Below are 16,906 nucleotides of genomic sequence, written 5' to 3'. Positions count from 1 at the left end.
TGCCACGCTTTTGCGAAGCAACTCTGGGTTCGCTTCACACTCCCGACAATCTGCGGTGTTCCGTAAAAAGACCAGCCTGGTTCATGTCCAAGAACACCCTGGCATTATAGCCAAGGAGTTCTTTTAAGAGGTCTCATTCATTATGTTTGCATAATGACTTGAGATTTTTTCTTAATATGAATGCTCAAGAGGTGAGGGCGCGGCCTCGGAAGCATTTCAACAGAGCATGACCACTCAGTAACATCCTGAGTGCCACGCTTTAGTGAAGCAACTCTGTGTTCGCTTCACACTCCCGACGGGATGTGAAGACGACATTTCAGATCCGTAAGCGCTAGGACCATACATATCCGTAGATATATTATTGGGTGCAAGAAGCAACACGAATCCTATCCTATAGAAAAGGGATAGGTGTGCTTTTACTTTGAAGGGTTGGTCGCTTGAGGCGCGTTCCTTTTCTTTAGCCTAGAAGTTATGGAACTAACTTTGATAGGTTAGGTCAGGTGGTGGTTTTAGCTTCGGTGCCCTCAAAAGTAGGTCATATGGTCTAGTCACATTGTGGTCACGCCCCCCTTGACAGATCATCTAGAGCGCACCAGCATTACAGGTCTCTACCTCGCTGGCAAACTCTAGTAACGCAGAAGCAGACTTGGTGACAGTAATCACGAAGTCGGCTATGCTAACAGGTCAGGAACCAAGATGTATATCATCTACTTAATTTAGTTTCCTTTCAAAAATCCTATTCTGTCTCTTCCCACCATCCGAAGGTGGGATTCAGCTATATATATATCTGTCAGGTAAGTTTTCATGAACAAAATGTTATTGTTATAATACAATTAAGTTTGTTCATACTTACCTGGCAGATATATATAATTAAAGTGCCCACCCCACCTCCCCTCAGGAGACAGTGGCACTGATAAAATATGAATAGAAATGGGAATAGTTCCTGATATCCGCCTCCCAGCGGCGGGATGGGTACTACACCTGGCCGCCCACTGCGTGTGCCGCGAATTTTTAAATTCTGTCGACTTCAGAAAATACAGCTATATATATATCTGCCAGGTAAGTATGAACAACTTAATTGTATTATAACAATAACATATTTATTCTACTGCCTGGGTTGGCCTCTTGTCCCCTTTGTGTGTGTGTGGTTCCATTGATGTGCACTTGGTTTTGTTAACTTTAACTGCTAAAATTTAGAATTTCTCGTATATTATTCTCATTATTATACTTTTGAGGTAGTAATTCATCAAACCAAGTAATCATCAAAGAGAAACTGTAATGATACTTCCAGTTAAGGTGAGGAGTTAGGTTCAGTGTTAGGTAATTCTAAACAGCCATGACCCCAGATTATACAAGTGTTGTGGAAGTTAGTAGCATTAGTTTTTTTAATGATGCTGCTATTCATAAAGTTTTTACATTATAGTATATCTGGCATCCTAGATGCCTTTGCCATGCATAAATTACTTGAGGTTATGAAGATTTTCCATTTTATTAATCTTTAACTTTTCTGATCTGTGGATACAAGGGAGGCATGATGTGAGTTTTTTTACGCATGGTTAACTTTCAGAGGTAGCCAATTGAGGTACCAATTACTTGGGTACAAAGATAGTTTTGAGAAGGTTGATGGTCAAATACTCTGCCCCACTAGTCGTGGACTCATGGTTTGCAGACTCGCCTATTTGCATGATTTTTTCTATGGACTGCAAATACCCAGTATTTGCAGAAAATTCACCTATTAGCTGTATTTTTCACCAAGAAATATTCACAAATGACTGTATTTTCATATAATTTTCATGGCGAAATGCACTTTTTTTGGTAAAATATTAAACACTCAGGTATAAGGATTTTAGATTTGTTTTTTCTGGTGTCTGAACCATCAAAATAGGCGGTTCTAAGTGTTTTGAGAGCGACTTTTAAGTATTCATGGAATTTAGCTGTTTGGGGGGGGGGGGGGGGGGTTGGGAGCTGGTTGGTGTCTGATACCATCCCATGTGAATGTATTTAGATCGATCAGCAAATTTTTCTACATTGTCTTTTTCTTTTTGCAAAGTACCCTACATGTTATGTTGTATATTTGTCCTTAAGTTTGGGTAAAAGTTTTCACAAACTTTAAAAATTTAAAATTTTGTTACTGAGAATTGCTGCATTTTTATGTTAAAGGAAATTTAATTCATAGAGATGTTTATATCTGTTCACACTGAGTATCGCAGCTCTTAGGAATTTGTAGATATTGCTACCCTTTGGTTTTAATGATATTTGATGACTTATTTTGTTTCTGAAATGTTTTGATATCTGTTAAGTTGATACATCATGCTGACTAGTGCATTTTTGTGTAATAACAGTAGTATACATAAATGTAATGACTTTTTTATTACTCCCCCCCTTACTTTGGCAGGGTCATTGTCGTTTCTGCACTACTTGGGAGAGAATAGGGTGTCTTAAGCATCCAAGGGCACAGGAACTTTGCTTTTCCTCAAATGGAAGTTACTTGGCAGTATGGGACGCATATGTCAGTAAGTAGAACATTTTAGATTGCAGATCTTTCATGATAGAAAGTTGCTAAGTATACTATATTATTTAAAATACATTAGAATCTCTCTAGAGTAAATCAATCCCTTTTTCAAATTCTCAGATCTGGTTTGCTTCTTTTGTTTTAGTACCATATAACTAAATACGGATATACAGGCAGTCCCCGGGTTACGACGGGGGTTCCGTTCTTGAGACGCGTGCGTAAGCCGAAAATCGTCGTAAGCCGGAACGACGCTTGGAAATATGTCTTAAACTAATAAAAAGTTATAAAAACCTTACTTGTAATCCTTTGGTTACACTACATGTTGTTTTCCTGTAGTTTTATGTACAACCTGGAGTTATTTTCATAAAAGAATGCTGGTTCTTGAAGGTAAAACTATTTGTAATCCCTCTGGTGACACTACCATTCTTGAAGTTTTATGTACAACCTGGAGTGATTTTGCAAAATCTTGAGGGCTACAAGAACAGCTGATTACTATTACGTATCATATAGACTAATTAAAGTAAATGTATCTTTAAATAAGCTTATATATTAGTATCAACAAAACATTTCCTGCCATGAGTCAGAGGCCGTTTAATGAAACGAACACTTCTCTGTCCTATCTGTTCAGAAAATAAACGTTACGTCAATCCCCGAGACCATTGTTGCCAAAGCGTCTCTCTCTCTCTCTCTCTCTCTCTCTCTCTCTCTCTCTCTCTCTCTCTCTCTCTCTCTCTCTCTCTCTCTCTCTGATCAAATTACATTGGAAACTTGACATACGATTGCCCTAATATACGAATGTTTTGAGATATAACAGAAAATTTGCGAAAATACAAGCTTTGATATACAACGAAATATTTGAGATACGATTTTGCGATGAGTGTTAGTTGTATAGGCGACCGATAAATGGCGTTCAGTCTGTTGTTTGTTGGTGCTGCATGTTAACACGTCGTTGTTTAGTTCGTTGTATTTGCGCCTATTTTTCGTGTTATTTTGTCTATTTTATTATTAACCATGGGTCTCAAAGCTAAAGACAAAGCAGGTGATAAGAAAAAACCCAAGAAAATTATTTCGATGGAAGCAAAACATGAAATTATAGCAAAGCATGAACGTGGCGTTCGTATCGTCGATTTGGCAACCGAGTATGGTCGAAATCCTTCTACAATATCCACGATCATCAAGCAGAAGGAAGCTATAAAAACCCCGAGACCATTGTTGCCAAAGCGTCTCTCTCTCTCTCTCTCTCTCTCTCTCTCTCTCTCTCTCTCCTCTCTCTCTCTCTCTCTCTCTCTCTCTCTGATCAAATACGTACTGGATAATGTCTCTCTTTGGATACTTCGATTTTGCCAAATATTGAGGGCTACAAGAACAGTTGATTACTATTTACGTATCATATAGACTAATTAAAGTAAACTTATCTTTAAATAGGCTTATATTATTAGTATCAACAAAACATTTACTGGCATGAGTCAGAGGCCGTTTAACGAAACGAACACTTCTCTGTCCTTAACTCGGAGCGTCGGAAGACGCTCTCTCTCTCTCTCTCTCTCTCTCTCTCTCTCTCTCTCTCTCTCTCTCTCTCTCTCTCTCTCTCTCTGATCAAATTACTGGATAATGTCTCTCTTTGGATACTTGCAATTTGCGTTGTAATCTAACCAGAAACTTCGTTTTGTTATTATTACTGGAAACAAGCAATGATTTTTTCATTATTTTGCGCTTTTGGACTGTTATATGTAAACTAGTATGTATTCATTCGCTCGGAACTAGTTCCGCATATGAGGCGTCACTAAAACATAGAAAAATACAACATAAAAAGTGTCGAAAATCATCATAATCTCAAAATTTTTGTTGTAATCTAACCAGAAACTTATTTTTATTAATATACTGTGCTAAACTATAAGGATTTTTTATCATAGTATGCGTTTTTTAAAGCGTACGTTAACTCGGAGCGTCGGAAGCGTCAGCGTCGTAACCTCGGAACAAGCGTCGTAACCCAGGACGGATTTTTCCATTGAATATTTAAGAAAAAGCGTCGTAACCTCGGAACGTCGTAAGCCGGAACCGTCGTAACCCGGGGACCGCCTGTACAGTACTCTTGCGTGAATTATTAGCATTTTACTTTTGTGGAAACTGGCTTCTATAAGAAACTGAGTGTGTGGTTGGAACAGCTAAGATTCTGAATTGCAAATGAATTTCAGAGAGATGTGCTTAGTGACTGGAAATGACTTTTGATATTTTGGAAATGTTATAAGATAGGGTGAGGAGCCGTTAGTCAAAAAAGTAGTAGACATGGAAGTGCAGGGCTGACCAATGGATGGTGACCAGAAATTTCGGTCCCAGAAAGTTCGGTCCCAGAAAGTTCGGTCTCAGAAAATTTGGTCCCAGAAATTATTTATATACTGACAATGAAATCGTAATCTAACTGATGAAGAAATTAAACAAAGTATAGAATTAGAGTTTTATTAATAAAAGTGTAAAAAAGGTATGTTTCTTCAACAAAAAACCTATACAGTATAGTATAGAATATAGCATATATATTGTGCACAAAATCAAGAAAATTGGGTCCCAGAATATTCGGTCCCGGAAAATTCGGTCCCATATCGGAAAAAAATACTGTTAATGCATATTAGTTTAAAAAGCAGAAAAATATAAAGTAACAAGTTCCTTCTTATCAATAAATACATAAAGAACTCATGCTCCTTTAAGTAAGTTACTGTCACATCTGTTACGGAATTGCTCGTTCAAAGTCAGTCAAAACGTGACGAGGGTTAATATTGGTCGCAATTTACTTAGTTCAAGAAAAGGTCCTATCATATGTGCCATCCATTCCTAAAATTGTTATGCATTTTCCCAGTTTGCTGAAGACCTTCGTCGGAGGCGAAGATTAAAATCCGTTTTTCATCATCACTGCCTGTGTCGCATTGCAGGAACAAATGACCGCCTTGTAAATATTTAAAAGTATCTGGTACTTGAAATCCTGTTCGTCGAAGAGGCAATGGAGGAGCGCCAAAGGCTTTATTGTGCCAGTTTGTAATGCTTCTAGAAACCGTTTGCAACCGTGGTAATTCATATTTTGCATTCTCACTAATATTACTTGTGGCTTCGGAAATGAGCACCCGAGTACTTGTTTCACCTACTTCCTGCAACTTTTTTCTTAATGTTGAAATGGCGAGACGAGCTTCCACTCCATTCGGCGTTGGTTCATGATCATGACTGTTGATTTTTCAAATTATTATAAGTTCACCTGGTTTATGCTCTGTATGAACACGAGCATGACATGTGTTACGGTTCTCACAGTGCCACAATTTCTTTGTCTTGTCGGAACTAAACTCATGAAAGTCATGAACATAGTTAACTTCATCAATCAATTTGTTTTTGTTTTTTCATTTTTAAAGTATTTTGCAGCCATGATGGGGTTCTTCAAATAGGAAAATTGTGTTTATCCTGGAAGAAGAGTGACTAAAAACTGAGTTACAACTCACAAATGTCACCGTTTCTTATATATAGGCGGTGTCAATGAATGTTAATGAAAGTACACAAATTATCTTTCTCAAATACCATTACAAGTGCTTAAAGTCCTATATGACAAAACTACCTAAAAACATCATTTAACACCACGTACACATTTGTTTACAGTTTGTAAACAAATCCCAGGCTCACCAAGTTCTCACGCTCTTGTTGATCTTTGTAAAATATATCGTCTGGTTTGCTAAACAATTGATCTCTAAATCAAACGAGTCATTAAAGTTATTGATAGAAAGAAAAGATTTTAATTTCTTCTAATATCATATTTTCCATGTATTTATATGCCTTTTTCCACAAAGGTTATATTGGGCTTGGCTATTTAGATTTTAGAAATTTTCCGGGACCAAATTTCTGAGAATGAGATTTCAGGACCGAATCTTCTGGGACCGAATTTTCCTAGCACCCCAATGGATAGGACCATAAAATCATGGCTATGAGGACCTACCCAGTTGGTAATTTAATCAAAAGTGCATTTGATGAAATGGAGTAAAGAAAAACTCATTTCACATCCAAGCTTTTTGAAGTAGAATCTGATGTGAAAACATTATTGACTGATGGAACTATGATACGTTATAAGTTGGTTTTGATTCTTTCAAAGCATTTCACATGTCTCAAGTTAAATGATTTACGGCAGTTGAGCTAAACAATACACAGACCATGTGTAAGTGTGCAGTCCAAAGAATAAAGAGTTTGTAAGCTGTATGTTGAAGTCACTAGAAGTACTATGCAAATTTTATAAATGTCACCATTATATTTAGTATTGTGCAAAATAGACACTGTAGTACATATATTCCAATTCCAGCAGAGTACCCTTAGAAATGAGTGTAACTTTTAACAGGTCAGACACCATGCTTGTTTGGACATTTTCCATATAACCCAGTTCCAGGAGTTTTCTTATATGACCGGCAGGTTTTAGGAACAGGAAAAGGTATGACAGGAGGTGAGGTGTAATAATATTGTCATAGTTGCAGTGGCTGTGGTTAAAGGCAAAATTACTGAATTAAAATTCTGAATTTCCAAAATTATTCCTTGGGCGCAGTCTACGCTCCTGAATAATGGCGTGCAAACTATGAACAGAAAAATGAGCGTGGAACCGTTTTAAAACACACAGAATTACTTTCCAAGATAAGGAATGAATGTAACATGTACTCTGTTTTTATAAATTAATATATTTCTAGAAGGCCAATCAGAAGATATACATTTACAGAAGCTTTGTCTGGCTCCGTGGCACTCTTGACGTTAATTCTACTATTCTTAGTAGGAAGGGGAAAGGTGCCACTAAGTTTGCCAGCAAATACACTAACCCTACAGGATCACTAGTTACATTAGAATATGATTGAGAACTTGAGATTAGCAACACATAATACATGATTCAAGTGGAGTATGTAAGCATGCGTGAGCATTGCTGGCAATCAGGGATATGGCACCCCGATATTGGCACTGACAGATAGGTATTCAAGCCAGTCTCATCCTGTCCTAGCACCTTTTCTTAATTTATGAGCCTCCGTTCATAAATACTATTTATTGAGACTGATCCCTCGGTTTGTTGGCTGAATTATTGGTTTATATCAGACATCTAATACAACCATTTTGTGACAATAACATGGTCTTGGTGGAATAAAGATGATGTAAAATGTTAGGATGCTGATGGACCTAAGGAGTCTTTTATATTTGTCATTGTCTGGAAATGCTCTGGAACATTTTAATTGGAAGGTCATACTCATTACAGACACATAGGACCCCTCTTGCTCAGGCTTATCTAGAATTTTTTAATTGGTGTGTAGACTTAGTAAATTCCTAGATATTCCTATTGAGACAGATGGAGGAGCCACTTGAAGAATACTCAATCAATAACACATACACAAATGCAAATTGGAAAGATCCTGAATTGCCAAGAGACAAGTTGAGGCTAATTCATTGTGTGCCCTATTCCCGTATTGTACAAATTCTTGTCAGTCAGAGCAGGCATTCCATTCCTCATACCCTTGGTTCATTGCGCCGACTGATTTCAGCTGGCACAGTGCCACTTGGATCTAAATGTTGTAGTATAACACCATCAAGAGGTTAAAGTTTTTAATTCCAAAGTTCAGTGAGATGGTTAACCTGGTGCTCTAACTGATTCAAAGAAATAGCTGATTAGTATTTGCATAACCCTGTAGGAAATTATAGACCTACTTAGTAAACAGCTTAGAGAGTAAGGGAAAATAGAAACTGATGAATTTCAGTGGTACAGTACAAGGAAAGCAACAGTTACTGAACATACAACCTGAGGTTGGCTGATTAAAAAAAAAAAAAAAAAAAACTTGTCGTAAAGGGTGGCAAGGTTGTGAAGATACTCTTGAGTTAAGGATGGACTTTGTTCTTGCAATTAAACTGGAAGAGAGAAGATCAGGGTAGAGATAAAGAAGGTTGTTCATTGATCCAGTGAATTGTCTTTAAAACTTATGAGGAAGGAGATGGTAATGAAGCATCCCAAAAGTGAGAGCAGTTTTGCAAACAGATAGACAAAGCCAGTACGTATAGTATACAGATTCAGCAAATGATGAAATGAGTTCTTATATCATTTAAACAAAGCGCTGACTTATAGAGCAGGATAGCCTTTTTGATAAAACGATGTTGTGGGCTAGAAATGGGTTTTTATATTTTAAGAGACAGATTTTGAATATTTGTGTGTCATTGCTCCTGTTGTTGGTTTTACTTTTTGTTATAAAAAAAAATTATTTTCACATAAGTGACTTACCAAACAATTACATAGCTGAAAGCTTCCTAACATAGCAATCGAAAATTCAAAGTTAGTGGCCGTGCTGCCACCGTTTGTGTAGGTGAATGGGACCGACCCAATTTGGGAACATCTGGTACTGCTGAGCAGAACAACCAACAATCCGTTTCTGCCAGCTACTGTTAACATTGGTGGTTCTTGCAGCAGTCCACTTCATTGCTTTTGTATTTTTGCAGGAATTGCAGTATTTGGTGAAGTATGCTTTTGGTGGTGGTTGCCTTTTTGTTAGTTAATCATCAGCTGTTGCTTAGATTAATTTTACTTAAGTTGGACTCTAGTCTGTCAGTTGTTAGGTTTTGCAGCGAAGGCTGTAAAACTAGAATGGCTAAGACTAGTTATGACTTGCACTCTCAAGCGCATGAAGTGCAGATAACAGGAATGCACTTGGGATTTAACCTTAAATCTTATTTGATAAAATGTGCCTGTAGAAGCAAAGAAGTCAAGTAACTCCTCTCCACCTTTGCTGCTCTCTCTCCTATTATCAGTCCTCCTACTTCATTACCACACACTCCAGTTCAGGTTTCCATGCTTCCAGTCTTGACACATTTACTAGCCTTGAGTCCCAAGTGGACAAGAATTTGACTTTAGCAAAGCCAGTATTGGACATAGGGTTGTCCTTTAGAGCTTTTTTTTTATTTTTGGAAAATCAGCAAGTGCCATTGTCAGTGAAGTGCCTAGTGTTATTGTTGTGTCTGACAAAGGTCCTGCCCTGCTCCCCCCCCCCCCCCCCCCCCCCCCCCCCCCCCCCCCCCCGCACCTGGGAGAAGACACTGGAGGTCAAAGGGAGACTGGTGGGATTTGCCTACAGGCAGTTGCCCCATCAGTCAAACCCATCGAACCACAGGTGTTGACTAAACGCCATTGGAAAGGTTTGAGTTGAGTTGATTTGATGTGCAACTTCTGTCAGACTAGGTGGTGTCATCTCGGGTAAGAATGTCATTGTCGATGTCTTCTATCAGCCCATCCCTTGAAGAAGACATACTTCGTTTGTGTACTGTTTTTCTTTTGGCATCATCTAACACCTGTTTCTCAGGAGGAGGATACAGCTTTGGAACTGTTTCGGCAGCAGTTGCAGGACTTGATGAGTTTTCCTAAAGAAAAAAAAAAAACAAAGCTACCGCTTCTAAGGGAGAGGACAATGCTCTGTCGCCAGCTTCATCAGAAGAGGAGAACCAGAGCAGCATTCAAGATCCTCATCGGTATATTCCAACCTCTTTGAGTATTTTTTAATTAACTATTCCAACTTCTTTGAGCCCGCTCCCCCATCCTCTCCAGCTTCAACCTTTCTTGGTGGATAAAAAGACCATCAAGAGCAGGTTACCGAAGTTAGTTTTTTGTCCTTGTCTTCTAAGAAGGTCCTGAAGGAAGTCAGAAAACGGTGCCTACCAAGCAAGATTTGGGTAAGGCTACTTTTGCTTACCCAACTGTGAAAACTTCTTAATAGAAGTATCGATTTTACTCCACCAGAGAGGCTCCTTCCTTCCAGGGTTTAATGCCTCTCCCAGGGGCCTTCTCTGGACTGATGGACTTGATGAGACGCTCGGCTTTTGCTGCTGCAAAAGTCATATTTTCTTTGCCAGACTTTGATCATCTGATTTTGAACATGTTCAAGATTCTTGAAGTTTTCTGTTTCTGGATTGGACACCAGGTGCACCTGCCTGAAAGAGTGAGGACTCCAGTCGCTAGATGAAGAATTTTCATCGGACTGGTTAGGTGTCTTGTCCTGTGCACACAAGGCAGTAAGAGATGGCTCAGGGGAATTAGCTCCCCTCTTCACCATGGGGGATACTGAAAAAGAGGGAATAATGGCGCTCCTTTGCCTCCAGGGGAGTAACAACAATCAAAAGTAGGTGCTACTTTTTTCACCTTTAAACACTTGCACCTTTTTCCTCAAGAGACCGTTAAGCAGGGCATTTCAGATCTCCATAAGAAATGGACGCATGATCTCTTAGCGCAGTCCATGAGGTGCCTGAAGGAAACCCGTCTACAGGAGCTAAATCCTCTCCGTTGCAGGAACAGCTCTTTCAGGGAGGTAAAGTGAAAACCTCAAGGAAGACCAAGGTCTAACTTTATGTCCCCAGCCAAGACAGTTAAAAAGTCATCCTTTAAACCTATGAGTAAGTGATCCATCATTTGTTGTGTGGTGGGGGTGCCAAAGATGGTTTGATGAGTGAAGCGAGCCTCAAACAACCGGTTTTTTTTTTTTATTTTTTTTTTTTTTTTGATCTATTTTATGTGCTTTTTGAAGCCATATGAGCAAGGTATTTCAGCAAAATTTATTTACTACTGTTTATATGTCTCATCTTCACTGATAGCTAGTAGACAGTCAAGGATCAGAAATGTAATATTTCCAAGAAACTTAGTATAGGTATTTATGATTGCTCATTTAAAAAGAAAAATGTTTTTTTTTTTACTTTTTAATGAAAATGTACTTTATATATCAATTATAGTCCCATTGGCTGGCAATGCTGCAATTTAATTTTCTATATATCAAATTATAGTCCCATTGGCTGGCAATGCCGGGCATAATAAGAAAATTATGAAACAACTGCATCATTAGTGTAATGGAATTTATATTAGATTATGAAATAATAAAAAGGAAATATTATGAAATAATAAAAAGAAATAATGTTGATGATTTGCATACCATAATGAAAATAAAATACAGTCCAACCTCTTAAATTTGAAAACCTTGGGACCAGGCCACTGCCAGACCATAGAAATCCCAGAATATAGAATACAAAATCCCTAGAAAATGAAGCCCCTGGGTAAACATAGTCTTGCAAGGGTAATTCCACATAAAAATAGCCTAATTTCCTACTTAGCCTACTATTACTTGGGTAAGTTCTGTCACTGCTTTTTTATCATTTTATTACTCATATATTTTAGGGTCATCATTTTATAATTTTATACTGTATAATTTTCTTTAAAATGTACTTAATACATTTTGCCTACATTCTCAAATTAGCCTAATCATAAGTCAACCACAGTACTAAACTTCTCTGAATGTGCACATTATTATCAGTGACTTTCATATCTTCATAATTATCGCTATTAGTTTCTTCATTATGCATTTTTTATTTTTATTGAAGAGGGCAGTGAGATGAAAAAAATGATGATGAATTTCTGCAATCACAGGGCATTTGAATGTTTGCTGTCAAAATGTAAACAAAGCACTCCGCCATCTATTGAGGAAAATTAACACTAAACCATTTGCTAATGAAATAAACATTTCTGGCATAGGTAAAGATTTATGCTTGTGCTTCTTGCCTCTAGCAACATCTGATCTCAAGGGTGACATATCGAATAGGGAAATACAGTTCCAAAACAAGAATTATCAAAATGTATTATCTATATCTTTCAAGCACACACACAGTAAGAAATTAATTTTTTGCCAAATGTCTCATTGTTTTCATTAAAAGTTTTGACTTGGTAGAGCCTTCTGAAGTGGTATATCAAGTCCTTTCAATAGAGTGGACTCTATAAATGCAAAGGTATGCCAGATCTTTGGAGGTTATGGGGCAAACCGTCCATAGATCTCTCCGCCACATCCAAACAATCGTCTCCCAACCTTTGCTTACCTGTTCTGACCCGCTAGCTTTGGAAGACCGACGCAATGCTCCTAGATTGTACAGGCTTGATGTGTATGCCTTTCCTCCTGTCAGACTTATCAGAAGTGCTCAACAAGTTTATATCACATTGCAACGTTTGGTTGGTGACGTCTTGTGGCCCCATTCTGGTCCAGGAAGAATTATTTCTGGACCTTCTTGGCTACTGTAGACTTCTCCAGGCTTCTTGCACAAAGTTGCTTGCTACTCGACAACCGCCACTTCAACAGGTACCATCAGGATGCTGCACTGGCCCTGACAGGCTTCAGTGTGTCAGGAGCCTTGACATAGCAAAGGGATTTTCCCACAAAGTGGCAAAGCTATTGCAAGAAGCAGAAGAGCTTCTTCTTGCAATTTATACTAATCTAAGTGGAGGATTTTTTTTCAGAAATTGGTGCAGAAAGGGTCGTATCTTCTTCTTTGACCTCTGTAGATCAGATAACAAAATTTTTACTATTGTTTAGGGATAAGAGGAAGCTATCTCCCTCCACCATAAAGGCCACAGATCTGTTATCCTTAGTGTTTCAAAAAAATTAAGGGACTTGATCTGTCACTAATCAGGATATTTGTGATCTGATTAAATCAGTCTAAACATCGAAGTTGGAGAAGTCTGGGGATGTCTCGTGGAACTTGGACGTTGTGTTAAAGTGGCTCTCGGGTTCACAATTTGGAACGGTGGCATTGACCTATGAAAAATGTGATCAGAAAGAGCTGTTTTTTAGTGGCTTTTTGTGACAGCTAATAGGGTGTGTGAAATCCAAGCAATAGATAAAAATGTGGGATTCACTCAAGGTGAATGCAGTACTTATGCTCTTTTGTAGAGATTCCTTGCGAAAAATAAGGATCCCGCCCCCCAACCTTGGCCTCGTTCTTTGTGGTATTAGAAATCTTATGGAGATTCTAGGACCAGAGAGGAGGAGACTTCTTTGTCCAGTTAATGCAATTGGGTACTATCTTCATAGAACCGAGTAGATAAGAGGGACTTCTAATCACCTTTACAAGTTCAAGAAGAGAACTTCTCCATCCTTCAAGCAAAATACTGGAGATCTAAGTTAGTGTTCGCGTTGCACTATTGAAGGATGTGGAAGCTTTCGAAAGCTGCAGTAAGTTGAGACCATTGTCTGTGGCTGGTATGTTGTTGGGAAAGGAAGCATAGGGTGCCTTCTACCCTTTTATTGTCTCCTCACCTTGTTTTTTAAAGTATGTTGAGTTTTTTTGGGAAGCCGGTTGGTATGAATACCTGGATACTCTCCAGTTTTTATTTTTATGTTTAGGATTGTGTGTGTGTGTTTTTGTGTGTGTGTGTGTGTGTGTGTGTGTGTAGTAAAGGTTGTTTGTATTCTGGTCTTTGCCCAGGGCAAGGAAATTTGTATGTTCTCTTTGTTAACCATCGGAACTTCCATTGTTACAAACTTCCACTAGAGTAGAGATGATCCTGGCCTCTACTGCTGTCTCCTACAGGTGAAGAGAGTGCCGAAAAGAGGCAGTACATACTTACCTGCCAGCTGCTCTCTCACCAGGTAAGGCACAAGCACTTTATATTAATGCAAGGAATCCTATTTTTCAGTCATTAACACACTTAATGGTTTGGAGAATAAAAGTCCTTATTCCCACCTTCCTATTAATGTGGAATCAGCTATGTAATTGTTTTGTATGTCACTCATGTGAAATTGATATTTTCATAATAAAATAATGTTTCACATGTACTTACTAAAGAATACATAATTAGAGCCCGCCCTCACCTCCATCCCCGCAGATGGACATTGTGGCTCAACAAATTGTTGATCGTCTGCTCATCAGTACCAGATGTTCCTGAAAGTGGTGCAGGTCCCATTCACCTATACTAATGGTGGTAGCACACCCCACCAAAATTTTGAATTTTCACTGCTGTTTTAGGAAGCTTTCAGCTATGTAATTGTTTGTAAGTAGCTATATGTAAAAACATTATTTTTTATAAAAAATATTTTTCAGAAACTCAAGATCAGAGTCAAGTACAACCTAACTTGAGTGTCTATGATGTATCAGGAAAGAAATTACTGAAATCTTTCTTTCAGCAAAGTCAGAATAATTGGTAAGGCTTTAAATTTTAGTTTTTATTGAAGAATTACAAATGAGCATTGATTAACTTGGGATCTCATTGCAGTTTAAAGTAATACTTGTGTGTCCTCTCTCATGGAGCCTGTGACTTTGTGAAAGTTTGGGAATTAACATTGCATTTCTATGAAAATGATTTGTCTATATTGAATTCATTTTTATCATCAGGAAGTCTATGAATCTGAATCTTTTACAGGCAGCCTCAGTGGACAAATGATAAAAGGTTTTTTGCGCGCAATGTTACAAATGAAGTTTTCATTTTTACAAGTCTGATGACCTTAATACCATAGCTGAAAAGAAAATCCTCAGCAAGGTTCGCTCCTTCAGTTATCTCCATCTAGAAATGTTCATCATGTCACCTTCTTTGTCCCAAGTAAGTATTTTTCTGTCTTCATAATTATTTGTTTTTAGTATTATTTTTTGTTTCGTTTTCTAGACCTTTTATTTTATAACCTTGAGATTATAGCTGTTTTGGTTCTGAATTTGGTTTTTACAGCATATGTACTTCATTGGGGAGGATGCTGATGATATTTAAGATTTTTTTTTATGTATGCAGCTTAATAAGTAATTACATAGCTAAGAATTTCTAAGTAAGCAGCTTATTATGTATATTTGAAAATTGCTTTAGCAATTCTTTTTTGTTTTGGTGTAGATAGATAGTCCGCCCACTATCAGGGTAGAAGGGAAACAACATAGGCAGAGAAACTCAGTTGTTTTCTGCTGGCGTTCTGACGAAGTTCTAAGCAGCAGCTCTCTAAATTTAGATGTCATTTTCTTTACTGGTTGTTGCCATCATATCGGTAAAGGAGCTTCTTTTCGTATCCATTTGGCATTTAGAAAGTCAGGCTGTCATTTACAGATTTTTTTTTTTTTTTCCTCAAGATTTGGAGACTGTTTATTTATTTAATTACATCTGACAATATCTGAGTCAGGAGTGGTTAGTATCCGTTATTGAGGCAAGGGTTGCAAGACATGGTGTGTACCAATGTAGGTGTCAATTTTGCTTTCCAGATGTGAGAGGGGCTTGAACTTGTCGTCGAAGCAAGACTTGTCAGATTTGTTCAGGTCCTTTGACACCTGCAAATGCAGGGACATCAGCTGGTCTCTAGGAATTTGGACGTGGTCCTAAAATGGCTGTCTGGCTTCACTCAGGAATTTAACTAAGAAAACTTTTACTAGTGGCCTTGGGTTTGGCAAGAATGGTTAGTGAAATTCAGGCTTTCGATAAAAGTTTTGGTCTCACTAAGAATGAGAACCTTGCAAAGCCTTGGCCTTTTTCCTTTTACCATTAAGAACTTGACTGATGTTGTAGGCTTGGAAGATGAAGAAAGGTTTCTGTGTCAGGGGAGAGCTCTTAAATTCTACCTGCGCAAGACTGAAGATAGGGGGATTCCAATAACTGATGGTGCTCTGTGAAAGACCATCTTGGTGTCTCTCTAAGAATGCTCTCTCATCCTTCCTCAGAGGCCTCATTCGTGAGGCTCATTCCCAGATAGAAGTAAGGCTCTACCTATTCTAATGGTAAAGGGACATGGGATTAGGGTAGTGGCTATATCTCTGGCATTTAGCAATAACTTGTCTTTGCTTCCATTCTCCATCCACATTATTGGAAATGTAAGTCTGTCTTTGTGACCCATTATTTGCGCGAAGTCAAAACCGTTTTTTAATAACTGCAGTATCTGGGTCCATTTGTGGTGGATGGCATGGTTCTTGGGGAGAAAGCTTAGGACGGCTTCCTTTGTACCTTACTCTTCGCCTTGAAACTGGGTGTTGGGTCCTAGGGAGTTGGGTACTTGGTATCTCGATACCCTCCAGAGTTGTAGGTTGTTGGGTGTTCTGGCTTTTGTATTATGGTACTGAGTCCAGGGTCAGGGCAGTGTCTGCTTTACTAGTGCTCAGAGAATTCGTCGCTGTAAAGGCTCCCACTGTGTAGGCAGTGACCCTTGGTTTATGCAGCTGTACCTCTACAAGTTTGAGATGAGCCTTGCAGAGCCAGTAATTTCCTGCAACAGCTCTCTTAACAGTAAGGAAACAACAAGTATTGTATTAATGCTAGCAACTTTCTACTCGCGTCTCATTACCTTTAATGCTTTGAATAGATCACATCCATGAATCCACTTCTTATCAATGTGGGAATCAGCTATGTAGTTACTTGGTAAGTTGCACACTACAAATGATATTTTTATATTAGAATTAGATTTTATGTACAGGCGGTCCCCGGGTTACGACGGGGGTTCCGTCTTAAGACGTCGTAACCCGAAAATCGTCGTAAGCCGGAACGACGTTCTTGAAAACATGTCCACAGGGATTTCACTACTAATTTGCAATTTTTCTTAGGGCCGTATCTCTAAATTATCACTAATATACTTTTTTTCATGTGCAACACTGTGT

General features: G+C 38.4%; 1 protein-coding gene and 1 long non-coding RNA gene across 4 annotated transcripts in view; both read left to right on the top strand.

Annotated features, from left to right (window-relative positions):
- Positions 1-16,906, top strand: part of LOC135217147 (max dimerization protein 1-like) — a 677,794-nt gene that overhangs the window by 246,823 nt on the left and 414,065 nt on the right. The gene's annotated exons all lie outside the window — the stretch shown is intronic.
- LOC135217323 (uncharacterized) lies at positions 2,396-14,835 on the top strand. The gene is made up of 3 exons (XR_010315103.1): positions 2,396-2,513; positions 14,393-14,492; positions 14,712-14,835. It is a non-coding gene; the product is annotated as an uncharacterized LOC135217323 (long non-coding RNA).

This window comes from Macrobrachium nipponense, chromosome 7 (assembly GCF_015104395.2).
Source record: "Macrobrachium nipponense isolate FS-2020 chromosome 7, ASM1510439v2, whole genome shotgun sequence".
Classification (NCBI taxonomy): domain Eukaryota; kingdom Metazoa; phylum Arthropoda; class Malacostraca; order Decapoda; family Palaemonidae; genus Macrobrachium; species Macrobrachium nipponense.
The sequence above is the reverse complement of the archived record's forward strand: the minus strand, read 5'-3'. Positions and strand labels throughout refer to the sequence as shown.